We start from the raw sequence: 18203 nt of genomic DNA, 5'->3' as shown, positions 1-18203 counted from the left end.
GCTGGGTGGCGGCTGTACCTGTTGTTGCAGGGGGCAACTATGTTGCCGCCACCACAAGGGAGCTCCCTTCAGAGGACGAGTCGCTGCCACTGACATCAGCACGAGTCCCCGCTGTGGAGCTCCCCTCGCCCTCCGTCCCACTGGTGTACTCAGAGTCCGTTGCATTGCCCTCCAGGGCCATGTGGGATGCAGCTCCCTCGTGCTCCGATGCCACTTCTCCTCAGCCTGATGATGCTAATGCACACATGAAGAGGAAGACCACAAAAAAGGGGGGGGAGAAAGAAAGACATGTTGAGTGCATGGATTACCGCTACCGTTGGCGGAGAGGACAGACACAGAAGCCCCCTGCACTACGCTGCGCACTTGGGGTCCACTACTCAATCAGTGGGACATGGCCTACAAGCCTATGGACGACAACTGCACACATAGATGACACAGGGCCATGAATAGCTGTACTTGGCACCCTACAGAGGTGGGGGGCGGGGGCACAGGGCCATGCCTTGCGGAGGGGCCTAGCCTACAGAAATCGCCCTGGCATAGAGATACCCACAGCCCACCTCCCCCACCCAGACACCTCCACTGCGCGCAAAGTCACCAGAATGAGAGTGTACACACCCCCTTGTGTCTGTTGTGATGTCCTCACGCGCCCATCCAAATCGGGGTAGGCCACCGCCAGGATCCGGGACATCAGGGGGGTCAATTGACGACTGGCACCCCTCCTACGTTGGGAAGCCATCCCCAGCAGAGCCTCCGCTGTCTTCCTGCTCCCGCGTCGGATGTCCTCCCACCTCTTCCGGCAGTGGGTGCCCCGTCTGTTGTGGACCCCCAGGGTCCGGACGTCCTTGGCAATGGCACGCCAAATAGCGATTTTCTGGTGGGTGCTGACCTATGTGACATGTACAGGGGGAGAAAAAAAATCATCACCTTCTGCATGCTTGATGTGAGTGGCCCCCCATCCCCACCCTTGCCATGTGGCCAATGCTCTCATCTGTCGTCTGATGCATGCCTCAATCGCTCCCCTCCCCACCATCTTTCATCCACCCGACTCAACCCAGGCATTGCCCACAAAGCATGGTCCCAGTGTACTTACCTGTTGGTATGGAGGACCGTAGAGTAGCGCATACTGGGGGAGGACCCCATCCACGAGTTTCTCCAATTCTTCAGAAGTGAAGGCAGGGGCCCTTTCCCCAGTCGCAGCAGCCATTGTCTCTTCCAGACCGAGGTCACAGCAGCACTTGCAGTGTAGGTCCTCTCCTGTGGAAGATCAGGTATCGAGTGATTAAGTAGTCAGAAAATGGCGGTCACGCCCGCGGTGGTGCGTACCGCGGCGGTGCATACAGCGACCGCCGGCGCACATCGTCATTGGCTCGTGAAACCCATAGGGTTCTATGTTAACCAATGCGGCTTTGCGCCGCAGTCTTCGACCGCCTACCGCCACGGTGTGCCACGCCAGCGCATTGACCTCACATCCCATTGTCACACTTCACAGGTCAGGCAGCCGCCATTTCAAGGGCCCACATGGCTTAATTTCTACTGCGTCACACATACCTAGGCCTTTCCTCAACACTCATACAAACCATTCAATGCATAGTGAATCGTGTTTTGTGCAAGCTGTGGGAACGTACCTGTGGGTTGATTGACTCTGTGCTCGCAGTTGTCCTTCCTAGGCACCGTCTGCTGGGCAATGCGAGGAGATGGAGGAATCTTCCCGTGTACAGACCGCTGGTGGACCTGTCGACAATGGAGGAAAGACATGTCATACTGACATACAGGCTTGACCGAGCCACTATTCATGAACTGTGTGCCCAGCTGGAGGCAGACCTGATGTCACCCATCCGCCAACCCACAGGGATCCCCCATCTAGTGCAGGTGCTGTCAGTACTCCATTTCTTAGCAAGTGGGTCATTTCAAACAACAGTGGCCATATCATCAGGGATGTTTCAACCTATGTTTTCCAAGGTGTTGTCCAGAGTGTTGTCTGCCCTGCTGAAACACATGCGGAGCTACATCGTTTTCCCTGAGGTGGGGGATTTGCCTACAGTGAAGGGTGATTTCTATGCCCTTGGACATATCCCCAACATCATAGGTGCCATTGATGGGACACATGTGGCTTTGGTACCCCCCAGCAGGAGTGAACAGGTGTACAGGAACAGGAAAAGTTATCATTCGATGAATGTACAGATGGTCTGTTTGGCAGACCAGTACATCTCCCATGTTAATGCCAAGTTCCCTGGGTCAGTGCATGACGCCTACATCCTGCGGAATAGCAGCATCCCGTATGTGATGGGTCAACTCCAGAGGCACCGGGTGTGGCTATTAGGGGACTCTGGTTACCCCAACCTGTCCTGGCTACTGACCCCAGTGAGGAATCCCAGGACCAGGGCAGAGGAACGCTACAAGGAGGCCCATGGGCGGACTAGGAGGGTGATCGAACGCACCTTTGGCCTCCTGAAGGCCAGGTTCAGGTGCCTCCATATGACAGGTGGATCCCTAATGTACTCACCAAAGAAGGTGTGCCAGACCATCGTGGCCTGCTGTATGCTTCACAACCTGGCTTTGCGCCGCCCGGTGCCTTTTCTGCAGGAGGATGGTCCAGATGGTGGTGTTGTAGCAGCTGTGGAGTCTGTGGAGAGTGAAGAAGAGGAAGCCGAAGAGGACGACATAGACAACTGGAACACAGTAATAGAGCAATATTTTCAGTGACACACAGGTTAGAGTACACACCGGCATATTACATTTACTTAAAGACTCCTACCTCTCTACTGTCTGACTTTTCCCCCAGTGTATGGTAACTGTGTTGTGACTTTCCCTTCTGTTTTCAGAGCTGTGGGCCCCACTGTGTGACATCTGCTTTGTTTCCCCATGGACTACAGCTGTGTGACAGCGGTTTGTTGGCATCACAATGTGACAAAAAATGTTGGCACTGTCATGTCTAATACATTTGTTAAAATCACAGACAGACTCCAGATTGTTTATGTGCAATAAGTGTGTTTATTCAAGTGCTCTAATTTGGATGGGTGGTTGCAAATCGGTGAGGGGTGATGGTGGAGGATTGTCCATGCCAGAGTCCAGACTATCAGGTTCACAGGTGCATTGTCCAAATGCCTGTGGGAAGTGGAGCAGGGGCAGTTTAAGGTTGGACAGGGTGACAATGTGGGACAGTGGGATGACAATCAGGGCGGTATCCTTTGCTGGCGGGGGTCTTGACATGTTACTCTGTCTTCTTCCTGGATCTCAGGGCCCGCTTGCGGGGTGGTTCTCCTTCTGCAGGGGGTGGGGTTTTGGTGGCCTGTTGGTCTTGCGTTGGGGCCTCCTGTCCACTAGCGCCGGCGGAGGTGGTAGCCAGTTGTTGGTCCATGCTAGTGACAGAGGCCCTAAGAGGTGCCACAGTGTTCCGCAATGTGGTGATTAACTCATTCAGGGCCACTACGATGGTACCCATGGCGGAACTGATGTTTCTTAGTTCCTCCCTGAACCCCATATACTGTTGCTCCTGCAGAAGCTGGATTTCCTGAAACCTGGCCAGGACCGTCGCCATCGTCTCCTGGGAGCGGTGGTATGCTCCCATGATGGAGGAGAGGGCCTTGTGGAGAGTGGGTTCCCTTGGCCTGACCCCCCCTGTCGCACAGCAGCCCTCCCTGTTCCCCTGTTTCCCTGGGCCTCCATCCCCTGGACCGTGTGCCCACTACCACTGCCCCCAGGTCCCTGTTGTTGTTGGGGTGGTGGGTTAGCCTGGGTTCCCTGTAGTGGTGGACACACCGCTGATTGACGTGTCCTGGGGACAGATGTATGGGCCCGCTGGGTGGGTGCTGTGCTGGTGTTCCCAGAGGGGGGAAGGTCTGCTGTGGCCTGTGACTGTCTGAGGGGAACCGACTGTCCCGAGGTCCCCGATGGACCGGGCTGGTCATCTAGATCCAGGGAGACAGAGCTGCTGTCATCACTGTGGGCCTCTTCTGGGGGTGGAGTGGACATTTGTGGACCCTCCTGCGCGTTGACCTGGCGTTCGGGTCCTGCAGGGGTATAAAAGTATGGTTATTGCTTCTGTGTGTGCCAATGGCGTGCAATGGGTGGGTGCCCGTGTACCCCAGTGCTGGCATTCCTTTGTGGGGGCTGTTGTGACAGTGTTTTGGGGGGGGGGGTGATGGGTATGTGCATTGGGCATGCTTTGGTGATGGGTGTCCATGCTTTGGGGCCGCATGCAGGGCTAAGTAATGGGATGGGTGGGTTGTGATGGTGAGACATTTGCAAGGGGTAGTTGTGATGGGGGTGGGGGTGAGGGTGGGGGTATGTGTTGGCATGCAGGTGGGGTGGGGGGGATGAAGTAGTGAAGATGAGACTTACCAGAGTCCATTCCTCCACCGACTCCTGCGAGGCCCTCAGGATGCAGGATGTTCAAGACTTGCTCCTCCCATGTTGTAAATTCTGGGGGAGGAGGTGGGGGTCCGCCGCCAGTCCGCTGTACCGCGATGTTGTGCCTTGATACCATGGAACGCACCTTCCCCCGTAGGTCGTTCCACTTCTTCCTGATGTCGTCCCTATTTCTTGGGTGCTGTCCCACAGCGTTGACCCTGTCGACTATTCTGCTCCATAGCTCCATCTTCCTGGCAATGGTGGTGTGCTGCACCTGTGTCCCGAACAGATGGGGCTCTACTCGTACGATTTCCTCCACCATGACCCTGAGTTCATCATCTGAGAACCTGGGGTGTCTTTGAGGTGCCATGGGGTGGTGTGGATGATGTGTGGGGTGGAGTGTGTAGTGATAGGTGGGGTGCTATTTAGTGGTGTGTTGTGTGAGGTGCGTGGAATTCTGTGGGTATTGGTATTGTGTGCCTGTGGATGCTTGGTAGTTGACTGTGGTGTCTCTCTCTGGCCTTCTCTCAGAATTTCTGGTCGTAGGGGTTTTTGGGTGATGTGGGTTTGTGTTTTATATTGTATTGGGTGTGTGGGAGTGGTGTGTGTATGTGTATCAGGTGTGTGTATTTCAAATTGGCCAATGTGGTAGTGTTTTGTACGAGTATGTGTATTTCGACCGCGGCGGTGTGTACCGCCAATAGAATACCGCGGTTGAAAGACCGCCGCGTGGATTCGTGGGTCGTAATGGCATGGGCTTTTTTCTGTTGGCGTGACGGTGGAGGTTTGGTCATCGCCAGTTTATCGCTGACCTTTGGTGTGGCGGACTTTTGTGGATGTCGGTATTTTGGCGGTTTGACTGTTGTGGGTCAGAATGACCGTGGCGGTTTACCGCGGCCGCCACGGTGTTATGGCAGTCTTCTGTCTGGCGGTAAGCGCCTTTTAATGCCGAGGTTGGAATGACCGCCATAGTTTTACCTGCCAGGGCCTATGAAACAACACTTAGGAACTCATTGAAGCCCACAAAATTTAAATGTAGTCAAATTACACACTCTTTTATTTCCTCAATAAGAGTTTGTTGGACCCTTGATATGCCTCAAACCTCTAGTTTCCTTATCATTTTCCCAAGAAAAGCTGTTCTACTGATCCATAAGCCTTCATGCTTCATGGAAGCTTAATGAGATCACATTTCCTAAGATGCTGTGATCAATACTTTAATCAACTTATCTTTGATTGAAACCACACAGCCATAGACCTTACTATTTTCAATGTGTTGGGCAATTTGGGGGTTATTACAACTTTGGAGGAGGTGTTAATCCGTCCCAAAAGTGACGGTAAAGTGACGGATATACCACCAGCCGCATTACAAGTCCATTATATCCTATGGAACTCATAATACGGCTGGTGGTATATCCGTCACTTTACCGTCACTTTTGGGACGGATTAACACCTCCTCCAAAGTTGTAATAACCCCCTTTGTTCTTTTGAAGAAGATTCTGTGAATTGTAAACTGTAATGAGCTCTTTCTGGGTAGTTGATTCCAGGCAACTACTTGCATCCAACTGAAGTGGAAAGAGATACAGTTACATTTGTCCCACTCTCCAAATCTTGGGCTGTGTTAGCTGTCACATCCCCATTTTGTGCCCTCTGTGTAACGATTTTGTGCATAGGTCTCATGCAGTATTTCCTCTGTGGCATCTCATGGCATCCTGCAATCCAGAGTCCTCCTCCCAGAGCTCTTGAACCCTTGAACCCCTTGTGCCATTGTTTTTTCAGTTCAGACTGTTGCAAGAGAACCACATGTTTACTAGTAAATTAGCTCCATCTGCCATGACCTATTGACTCTAACTCTTAATGTTTATTTGTTCCACCTGTCATGGTTTATTGGTGCCACCTGCTGTAACCTAATGACTTCAACTGCTAATTTGGTTTGGTTCTGCCTGCCATAGTTAATTGGTTCAAACCATCATGTGCACCTGCTACCAGAAAAGGTCATATCCATTATCTTTGACATGTGTTCTCTCCCAGGTTTCCTTTGAAGCTTTTTGGTCTTTCATGTGAGCCTCATGCCTTTCTGAAACAGTTACTCCCATTGTGTATATATACCTCATCTGAACCTGAGTCAGTACTTGGCCTCATTTCAGTCCTGCACAAGCATCATCCCTGCACTCACCTTCTGAGTCACCTGGAACCCTTCTGCGCACTACTCTTTCAAATCTTGCTGCTGATCCCATGATCCTGACTCTGTCATCACTTCCAGTACCTTTGTGTACAGTGCTATGATTCCTCCTCCCCCTGGGCTTCTTGCACCACAGTATCCAGTCTTTCTCCAGATTCCATTAGAATAATTAAAAAGAAGGCTAAGTACTTGATCCTCAGGTTGGCGTGCACTAATCCATAGATAAGTTTAACCCCTTGGGTGCCCCGGATGAGCTGGTCTCGTCCAGGCACATGGTGCTCGTGTGCCCTGGACGAACCCAGCTCGTCCTGCTATGGACCCCCGGGGGGAAGCACTAGCGCTCCCCCAGATGGCTGAACACCCCTCTTCCCTGGTCAGAGGTGGAAGGGGAATCACTTTCCCTTCCACCCCCACCCCCCACATGACTGCCCTGTGGCATCTGATGTCTGACCTCATCAGAGCCCTTCCCTCCGGTGCTGGAAGCTCAGCTTCCAGCGCCCGATCGAAGGAGAAATTCCTCCAGTCACGTGGAGGGGGCAGAGAGGTATGAAAGGAGAGGAAAGGCCTTTCCTCTCCTTTCATGTCTCTCTGAGCATTTCTGCTGCCCGATTGCGATGCGATCGGGCAACAGAAATGGCACTAGACACCAGGGAATTTTTTTGATTTGGATTTCCGAAATAAGGGGAGCTTATAGCTTGTTATTCTTTAAAATATCATATTTATTCTTCATGTTGCAGAAAAGCCGAAGGCCACCTACTATGGTCTACTTAGGGCTTGTAAACGTTTTTGGAACTTTGCATAGGCAGATGACCTAAGTTATCAATACTAGAGGTTTCCACCAATGTACTTTCCCACAACCTATAATAACAATACCTTTTCAGTGTCCCTCCGTAAGTGACGTTCTGGATACAGCTGATCATTTGAATGGTTTTGCCACTCCACAAAGTCATCCCAAACAATGCTATCCTAACTACTCACCCTGCACTTTCCAACTTGTCACGTATATTGTATTCTGTTTTGATTGAGCAATTCCTGTTTCCAACAATAATACAAACCTTAGTACAGAATGTATAGCATTTAGAACTCAAATCTAGGCGTATGAAGATTGTTTTCTTATCTTCGTTTAAAACAAAATGTCAGACTGTCTGAATGTGTGAGTACATTTGAAAGAAGCAACTTAAAACCAGAATAATAACACTCCCTTAAAAATCCAGGGGAAATGGCCTTTTTGTGAGATGTCTTTTAAATTCTGAGTGCCGTGGTGCATGGCTAAACTAAGCTCCATTAGCTTGGTGTTGAAGTTAGAAGTGTTGACTGAAAGCCTGACTATGCATTATGGCTCGCTTAGTGCAGCAGATGTACTGCAACACTGCATCTACAAAGTGGACAATTCCCTTTTATAAGTCAGATGTAAAATTCCTGCTGGAGTGCTGAGGTACCCTTGTCAGGATCCTCCTGGGCACCTAAAAAGTGCCAAAGCAAGATTGTTCGGTCTTGGGGCCAATATCGGTCCCATGGGATCAAAATCGCTGGCGGACGTAGAAGCTCTCTAGGTCACTGATAAGCCCCGATTTTTTAAAACTTAGAGTACCGAATGATTCTTGCTGGACTCCCGTCGCACCATCTGTCCAGTAATCTCAACACTTTCATGAGCACCCAGAGTACTTATTTAAAATTCAATTTCTTGAAAGTGTCTGAATGGATTTACATTAAGTAACAAAAGCACACTTTCCAAGTAAAGTTTTAACTTTCTGCCTTTTTTTCGATATCGCTCAGCAAATTATGTTTTGGGGCTGCCTTTGTTTCTTGGCCCTTGCTTGATGGAATTGCCTTGAACAATAGGGCGTGGTACAAATGCGGAACTCTAACCACCAAAAAAACTGTTGGATGTAACCTGAGCCATCCGAAAAACAAAGTAATGTGGGGCATAATGCTTAAATGCTAAACATACTTTGTCATACAAAGATATGAACAACAAGGCAAGTATTTGCATGAAAGGGATCCAGGATTAATGGAAAATTGATTTATTCCCGACAAATATGGCTTATCAAGTAATTGTGTTTTTTTTGTTTTTCAAATTATTAATATCAGTGGAATGGAGTCTAGAAATCTTTATACGCAGCAGTCAAAATAGGCCATAAAAGAAGTCAATACAAAATATAACACATCAATTATATTAGAAACAAGTACAAACAATGATGCATTCAAACAGTATTAAAAAAGTCATACAAGGCAAGTACTGCAATTAAAAAATATATTTTTTCTGGTTCTAATCGCTCCCCAGATGTAGGAGACAACACTAAAACAGAAAGCACTCAGAATATGTAAGGCAATATTAGAATTGCTGATATGCGCTACAAAGATTGGTTTCAGAATATATACACTTAAACCATCATAGAATTGTCAAAATATGATAAATTGCTGGGTGCTCTGTTTCGAAATGCCATCACAAGGGCACTCTACCATGCCCCTCTCCCACTGGTTCACAATGGGAAAGGCAACAAAATGATGTACTATAGGTAACTGCAACCTTGTTAAAATGAAGCGATGTTGGTTATTGCTCCACGTGACAGGTTCTTTGAAAGCCCTCTGGCAAGGAATTTGCTAAGTATGTAACAACAGTAGGTTTCTTGGCCTCAATGTGTGCTCTGTTTTCAAACATCTAAATTGGAGGCCCTGACCTCACTCTTATGAAAAGCAAGGATTCTAAGAGGATCATTAAGCACGGGGGAACCAATGATTTAGAAATAACATTCATAAAGTAAAGCCACAGGGTACTGAAGGCATGGTCTGAAGGCTATTTCCGTTTTAACACAGATTAAATACTGGAGTAAAATTGGCTTAAGAGAGAGGATGTGCTCCATGTGAATTAACCCCACTTCCTTTTGAACAATTGAAGATGGTGTTGAAGCGGGCATACATAAGAGTCCCCTAAGAAAGGCAGTCTGCCAGAGCTGAAAAGGACTACAAGATGTATGACCCCGCAGACTTCAACCAGTCATAGCAGCTGACAGTGTTCTAGCCATATTTATCATATGCCTGATAGGTCGGCCGACAGGTTTACGGGAGAACCTGAAAACTCCCTTGCACACTGCTTATTTTATATTGAACATTTGATATATGTTGGGACTATAAACCACTGTGAGAAAAAAGGATGCGCAAATAAAAAAATAATTGATGTTCACATTAGGAGTGCCCTTGATGAAAAACTGCCCTACACTTCTGGATGTTTTTTCCTGCAGGACATTGTAAATGGTTTGGTTCTAACCTCCATAAATTCAGCAAAGGTGCCATTAATCTCTGCAGACTGACAGCGCCCTGGGCAGTAGGACAGTGTTGTGTGCATAAAAGAACACAGGAACTGGACGACCAGTGACTACAGGTGCATCAGCCTGCTGAGTCTGGAATGCATCATCCCCAGCCCCCTCCTGAACCCATACTGGGCCTCCAAATAATAGAATTGTCAGTAGCCCACTGTTCCAATCACTGCAAAAGAACCCTGACCAACAGTTTTGCGGAGGATTCTTGAAGGGAGATGGGGCGGTGGCACTTCAGGTCAGATCTATCTCCCTTCTTGAAAATGGGTACTGTGATGGAATCAGCCAAACTGGAAGGTATTGTACCCTCGGCTGCCGCATTAAACACTCGAGTCAAAATGGTGCCCCATAACTCACCCAAAGCTCAAAAACCATGAACCAGAATCCCGTTGGGTCTAGGAACTTTACCCCCAGTACTACTTTATAGAGCTAAGAGCACCTCATCCAAGGTACATGCAAGGGGCCTACTACTAGTTAGATTGATACGCTCACATACATATTCAGGGGCAGAATCATTTTTTTTTTTTAAAAGGGCATAAACAATGCTCCAAACAAAATGACATTATTAGTTTCTGCTGCCTGAGCCAAATTCAGCCAATGGTCTTCTCTAAGCACCTTTTTCCTAGAGGATAAATCCTCATAATATTGTTTCCTTAGTCACTTAATCGCAGAATAGTCCCTTGGAGAACAAGCAAGGCGATCCGCAGCATCTTAAATGCATGTGTACATAAGTGGTCAGACCAACATGTCTCTTGAAGGCCTATGGTCTAAGGAGAAGTGTCAATAAACTATTCAATGTCCTAGCAAGTGTTTCAAAAGCATGACTCGACACAATATGGTCCACCTCAGTGCCCAAACAATAGTTGAACTTATTATTAGTATTTGTGGTAAGCAGTTTCCACATTACACACATGTGATGAACCCCTGACCAACTGAAGTGGACCCTGTTTGGCCTAATTGCGTCAGCATTTGCTACACAAGTAATAAGTGAAGGGATTTCATCATAAAAGGACACAGAAAAGACAACTGCATTATGGTCGCACACTGTGGTTTGAATTACCCCAAAATTAGTAATAAGAAGAAGTGATTAAAAAATGATCAAATGTAGTGCTTCCACCTCAACCAATAAAAGAATAGATCTGCGCACTATTCAAAATGTTATAGTTTTCCAACAGCAAGAAATAATTTTCAAACAGAGAATTTAAAGACTTTCCATACGAGTTGTGTAGAAACTGAGAAACACCCACACCCGATGAAATGGTAATGCCACACACGTCTAAATTGGAAAGAACATTTCTGTAAAATAAAATCACCAGCCCATAAGATGGGACTATTAGAATAGATTGAATTCACGAACGTATCAAAGTCCACATCAAGGGCAAATACAACATCACTATGGGTGGAGTTAAACTCATTATTGTGTCTGGACAAAGCTATACCCCTCTGAAGAGCTCTAATGAGAGCGAAACACGTGTCGGGGGTTGCTTTAGTCATTCCAGGTTGGCTTGGACGGTATTTGACCAGTCCAAAGCCGTAATACTGTGCCTGGAGTGGTAAATGGCTTTTGTCATTTTACAGCTCGGCGAGGATGACACTATGTCAATCCTATGCTGAAAGATTTTGCTGTACAAATGGCAAAAGACTTTGTCACTCTCTAGCTCGGCGAGGATAGCACTGTGCTGATCCTATGCTGAAAAACTTTGCTAGATAAGAAGACATTTGAGGTGAGCAAATCTAGAGTGTCGCTGGTGTTGCAGGGTGCTCTTTACTAGAGCGACTCTCCACCTAAAATTGGGAACTTCACAGAGTTCTCCTTTGTTTTTTGCATAATTTATGCGTCACTCTTACCCTTATGTGTGTGTGTGTGTGTGTGTGTGTGTGTGTGTATATTCACCACCCTTTTTCTCGGCCCCTGTTTGACGGATTACCCCAAAACTTTCCATGCGCATAAAGAATCACCGCTACACTTTTTTGGGGGAAAATATTGTTATGATTCATCAAAGGGTGCCAAAGACATAGGCAAGTCAAAAACTATTTTTCTAATACAGAATAGAAAAACAAATTTATGGCCCATTGTCTTTCTCTATATTTGTGCCTTCCAAATGTAAGACGATGTGTAAGAAAGAATCCATTTTGAGAAATGCCCTGTAATTCACATGCTAGTATGGGTAGCCCAAAATTAGGATCTGTACAAAGAACCACTGCTTCTAAACTCCATATCTTGTGCCCATTTCAGAAATATGTAGGTTTTCTTGATACATGGTTTTCAATTTATATTTTGCCAAATGAATTGCTGTATACCAGGTATACAATGAAAACCCAATGCAAGGTGCAGTTCATTTATTGCCTCTGGGTACCTTGGGTTGTTGATTAACCTACAGACCCTGTATATCCCCACAACCATAAGGGTCAAGCAGATGTAACGGTATAATGCTTTAAAAAATCTGCCATAGCTGGAAAAAGTTACAGAAGAAAAGGTAGACAGAAATGGCTGTTTTTGTCAACTCTATTTCAATATTACTTTTTTTTATTTAAACTGTTACTTTCTGTAGAAAAACCTTGAATGATCTTCACAAATTACACCTAGCTCAATTTAGAATTTTGTCTTCTTTATAGAAATGTTTAGCTTTCTGGGATCCACCTTTGGTTTCATATCCATTTCTGTCACTAACTGGAAGAAGGCTGAAAGCACAAAACCAGTAAAAATTGGGTATTCCCAGTGAATTGTCAAAATTGTCTGCCTGTTCCTGAAATCTGGAAACATGGTGAGTTTAGCACTGCAAACCCTTCGTTGATCTTATTTGCATGGAAAAAAACAGATGCTTTCTTCTGCAGCACTTTTTTCCCATTCTTCCCAAAAAAAAAGAAATGTTATATGTATTTAAACTAAATTCTCAGTTTCCTCCTGGAGAACCCACAAACTCTTGGTGCCTTTAGAATCCCCATGATGTTGGAAAAAAGGACGCTAATTTGGCGTGGATAGTTTAGATGAACAAAAACCTATGAGGGCCTAAGCGCAAACTACCACAAATAGCCAAAAAAGGGCTCAGCACTGGAGGGTGGGGGAAGGCACAACAACTAAGGGGTTAAGTGAATTTCTATGTTTTCTTAAAATTATATTTCCTAACTATAGCGTCCCTTTAACCTTTGTTTTTTTTTTCCAGTGAATTTCTATGTTTTTTTAACGTAAAGCAATTTGTATTACTTTATGTTAATATAACCACCAAAGACCTGTGACCAGACCCAGTGGCCAGCCCCCCTAGCCGCCCAACCCCATGCAGCGCATGGCCAAAGTCTGTGCTGGGTGCACAAATAGGTGTGAGAGGATGTATCTGAATGAGAGAGTGACTGTGAGAGTGTCTGTGTGGGTGTGAGAGGGGTGTGTTAGTGGCTTACTGGGTCTGTGAGTGGTTTCATCAGTGTCTGTGTGGGTCTATGAGTGGGTGCATGAAGGTTTCAGTGGGTCAGTGAGTTGGTGCAGAAGGGTCTGAGTGGGTCTGTAAGTGGGTGTGTAAGGGTCTGAATGGGTATGTAAGTGGGAGAAAGAGATTTAAAGAGTTGAATTGAGAGAGAGAAAGAGAGATAGAGAGAGAGTGTGAGAGGGAGCGAGATAGAGAGATGTTTAGGCTTTGATAATTTATACACTTAGAATGAGATATTTTGGACAAATTGAAAAGAAAAATGTATTCGTCAGTTAAAAAGAGTGAGATCATCTTTCAGTGTGAACCTTAAACTTTTGAAGTTTAAAAGAAATTAAAGAAGTAAAATGGCAACTGACACACCTGGAGTAGACGTTACAACTTTCAGTGTGAGGTTATGTGACCATAACCTTTAGGTCATAGGTGAGTCTTCTTGTGATGCTCCCAGACATACCTATGACAGTCAACCCACGCATGTGATTGGAAAGAAGCTTAAATGTTCTATCACTAGGAAGATTTAACAGTCAAAACACTACTACATAAACAACCACACTGCCAAGCCATTCTAGGATTTGAACCTTCATCCAACATGATCTGGGGCTGGCATCAATCCCACACTTCCTGAGTGCAAGATCGCTCTCATTTTTGATGCATACAGAGGTGATATGTGACATGATTAGTTTTTGTCTTAGTAACAATTTTTTCCTCTTTGATGATAAGTTGTACAGACAAAAACAGGGTACAGCTATGGGGACTTGTTTTGCACCGAGTTATGCAAACTTGGTGATGGGCTGGTGGGAGGAGCAGATATCTACAAGCTCACCTGACTATGATGAAAGGATTATTCTATGGTGTCGCTATATAGATTATATTTTTGTGATTTGGAAATGGGATGAGAAATCGGCAAGAAGTTGTGTAGCCTTTCTAAATAGAAATGAATACAATCTACATCTGAGCGAACAGATTCCTTTTTTGGACGCAGAGGGGATGGGCCAAGAACAGTCATTAAGAACTAAACTCCATAGAAAATCCACAGCTGGCAATAGCATATTAAATGCGCACAGTGCCCATCCACCAAATCTTATTGCCAGTATCCCCTTTGGGGAATTTTTGAGAGCTCGTAGGATACGCAATACTTGGGAGGATTATCAGAAAGAAAGTGACAATATGCTTCTACGTTTTCAAGAGAGAGGGTACAGTAGTAAAATGATCCTTCGAGCTAAAAGCAAGGCTGATAACATAAAGAGAGAGAGCCTGATATACCCGAGGATGGAATTTGATGTAAGTGAGCAGAAGGTGAGATTCATTACAACATATTATAACCAGTCACAAGTCTTAAGAAAGATTTTGAATAGGAGTTGGCATATATTACAGACTGACTCTACCCCAGGCAATGTCATTTCCAAGGTACCCTCGATTACTTTTCGAAAAAGTAGATCATTAAGAGAGGATCCTAGACACAACAGAATAACCAGTGACAGTGTTAGAGCTAGGCCTATAGACCATCCTGTGGGTTTTTTCTGTTGTAGACGGTGCAAAGCATGTAAATACAGCAATAATTGTTTTGAAGTGTTTGGGGTCAATGGATATTGGACCCATCAAATTCGAGGACATTTCACTTGCAATACAGATTTCTGTGTCTATTGCCTGATGTGCCCGTGTGGGAAATTGAATGTGGGCAGTACAATACACAAGGCCAAAAAGAGGGTTCTGGAACACATTCGAGTGATTCGCAAGTGTGATCGAACATACCCAGTGGCTAGGCATTTCTATGAAATACATTATGGGGATGAGAGGTTGTTGAGTTTTGCAGTCATAGATCAGATCAAGTCCAATATGAGGGGAGGCAACAGAGAGAAAAAGATGAGGAACTTGGAATCTAAAATGATTATTAGACTCAACACCTTGAGCCTGAGGGGATTGAATTCGAGTGAGGAGATGAATGTACATTTGGGCTAATTGATTTTGCTGGATATGGATTTGTCATTATATTTTAACAGGTATTTTATTTGTGTTGTGTGGGGTTTAATGTTATATTATGTGATAGATGTGACACGGTTGGGGTGTATTCACATGTTGGTATGAAGCAACACACAGACATATATACATATATCAGTAACACAGGGACAGTAAGGAATATGTGTACATCAATGCCCATTATATGCTCATTAATATTCAGTTTACATTATGCTTTTACATTATTGACTTCTTTGGTTATTAACAATATTTAATATTTAATATTTAAAATATTTAAATGAGGATATTTAATTGATGTTCAATGGAACAAATATTGTGGATGAATTTGTGATGATAAGATCGTTTTAGCATTTTGTATGTTTTTTTTGGGGCATTTCAAGATGCGCTTACATTTGCACAGTGCAGGATAGTCATGTATTCCGATAGTCCTTTATTTTTAGTTTGGTTGAGGTATATAGTTTTTGTGTAATACACTCTCAAACAGTACATGAGCAAGGCTACGGCTGAAACGTGTTGTACTGGGAGGAAGCATTGGTGAATAAAGTATTTTTGGACTTCCATCTGGTGTCCGGGAACTTTCCTCATGGTACCAGAAGTATTTTTGAAATATATATATATTAGCATGTCATTTCCATAAAAGGAACATTAGCATACATATATAAAACATCATAAACCAAACAGGTTAGCATTACATATTAGGAACATTATAAATCATATGCCCTTCAAAAGTCCTTGCTGTGTGATGTAAAGACACTCCTTGTGACAGGAAGAATGAAGAGGGTCCCCCGGTGCTTTGTGTGCTCCCTCGGTGGGCAATGTGATGATTTGGGGGAAGAGGGGGGCGACACGCACCCCCATCAGATTTATGACGGACCCACGATCTGAAGGGGCCCCCCTGGGCTTCACCCAGCCATCCAGAGGTAGGACAACGTCATTGGAAACAATGGGGAAAGAGGGGGGCAACATGATCCCCGTCTGCTTTAATAATGGGCACCTCCTGGGGCCCATGATTTCTAGGGGCCCCCTGGGCCTTCACTGGCCCTCCAAAGAGGGGGGGGCAAGACAATGCCACTAGCCCACAAGTGCCACAAAATGAGACCATCGGTGAGGGGGGCCTCTGGCGAGGCTTCTGCCCCACCCGCAGTCTCTATAAACAGAGGGGGGCCTCCGCTGGGGCAGGGGGAGCCTCCGATGAGGCTTCCTTCCCCACCCATCTCCAGAACACAACAGGCTCCAGAAGCGAGCAGGCACCGAAGCGGGTGCCTGCTTGTGCCCCGGAGCATAATTCACACCGTGGGCACGGTAGGAGCGCGCTCGCTCCTTTCCTTTGTTTCAGTGGTGCCCTGGGGGAACAGGGAATAGTGAGGCTCCGGTGCTCGACAAAAACAGCCTGGGTCATGGCGGTGATTCTAAAACATGCACTTTACCAAGCGCAAAGCCTGGGTCGCAGCAGTGAGTTCTGGCGGCATAAAAGCACTTTCAAGCACTGGGGAAGTTCTCTAGCTACCAGACAACGCTTTCAGGGCGCTTTGTAAATTAATAAATGAGCGCTGCTATAGATCATGACAGCAAAGCACTCTCCAGGTGCTGTGCAGATGGTTGCAGGGGTCCAGGGCCACAGCACCCAGCCCCTGGGGGACAAGGCCAAGGAAGAAAAGGAGCACAGGTGGTAGGGCTCAGCACCAGGCCAGCACAAGGGTTGCAGACAGTGGCAGTTCCTCCCAGTGACCAAGCAGGTCACAGGTCAGCACAGCAGCAGCAGTCCATGGCGGTTCCTGGGGAGTGCCTTCAGCAGTCTTGTGTCCAGTACCAGGTAAGTTCCAAAGTGTCTCCAAATTTGTCGGGAAAATTCCCTTGTTCTTATGCTCAGTTTTTACAGTGTGTTACAAAGGAAGGGGAGAGGAGGTTCCAATCAGTTACAACTGGTTCTGGCAGTGCCCCCTCTCTCCTCAAGCACAGGCTCCAAACATCAGTTGGGGTTAAACGACCCTATTGTGTGAGGCCAGGGCCCAGCCTTTACAAATGCAAATACCTCTCCCTTCTCTCAGCCCAGGAAGACTATTCAGCATGCAGATGCACCTCTTTGACCCCTTCACCCTCCCTGTGTACAGGCTGTCTGAAAAGTATGCACAAAGCCCAACTGTCACCCTGCCCAGACCTAGATTGGGGTCAAGCTGCAAAACACCAGTCATAAGCACTTTCTAGAAGTGGCATTTCTGTAATAGTAATAACAAATACACCTACACCAGTGAGCAGCATTTCTTACTACCATAAAAACCATAACAAACATGTCTACGCTACTCCTCATAAATCAGACAATACCCCTTACACATAAGGCAGGGAATTTCTAATGCAATACTATGAGAAGGCAGCACTCACAGCAGTGAGACACCAAGTTAGGCTGTTTGTCACTACCAGGACAGGCCACGAAACCTGGCACATGTCCTGCCTTCTACATACATAGCACCCTGCCCATAGGGCTAGCTGGGGCCTACCTTAAGGGTGACTTACATGTAGTAAAATGGAAGTTCTGGGCCTGGCAAATAAATTTAGATGCCAGGTCCCTGTGGCAGAAAACTGCTCACACAGGCCCTGCGCTCGCAAGCCTGAGACAGGTTTGAAAGGCTACTTCAGTGGGTGGCGCATGCTGCGCAGCAGGCCCACTAGTAGCATTTAATTTACAGGCCCTGGGTATAGAGATACCACTGTACAAGGGACTTACAGGTAAATTCATTATACCAATTAGGTATAAGCCAATCATACCAACTTTAGATGGGAGCGTACCTGTACTTTAGCACTGATCAGCAGTGATAAAGTGCTCAGAGTCCTAGAGCCAACAGGGAGAGGTCAGAAAAAATAGGAGGAATTAGGCAAAAAGTCAGGGGGTGAACCTGCCACGAGGGCCAGGTCCCACAGGGGTGTTATAGCTATGTAAAAATGTCAGTTAAAACATACTGTTTT

This window comes from Pleurodeles waltl, chromosome 2_2 (assembly GCF_031143425.1).
Source record: "Pleurodeles waltl isolate 20211129_DDA chromosome 2_2, aPleWal1.hap1.20221129, whole genome shotgun sequence".
Lineage (NCBI taxonomy): Eukaryota > Metazoa > Chordata > Amphibia > Caudata > Salamandridae > Pleurodeles > Pleurodeles waltl.
Note: the sequence above shows the minus strand (reverse complement) of the source record.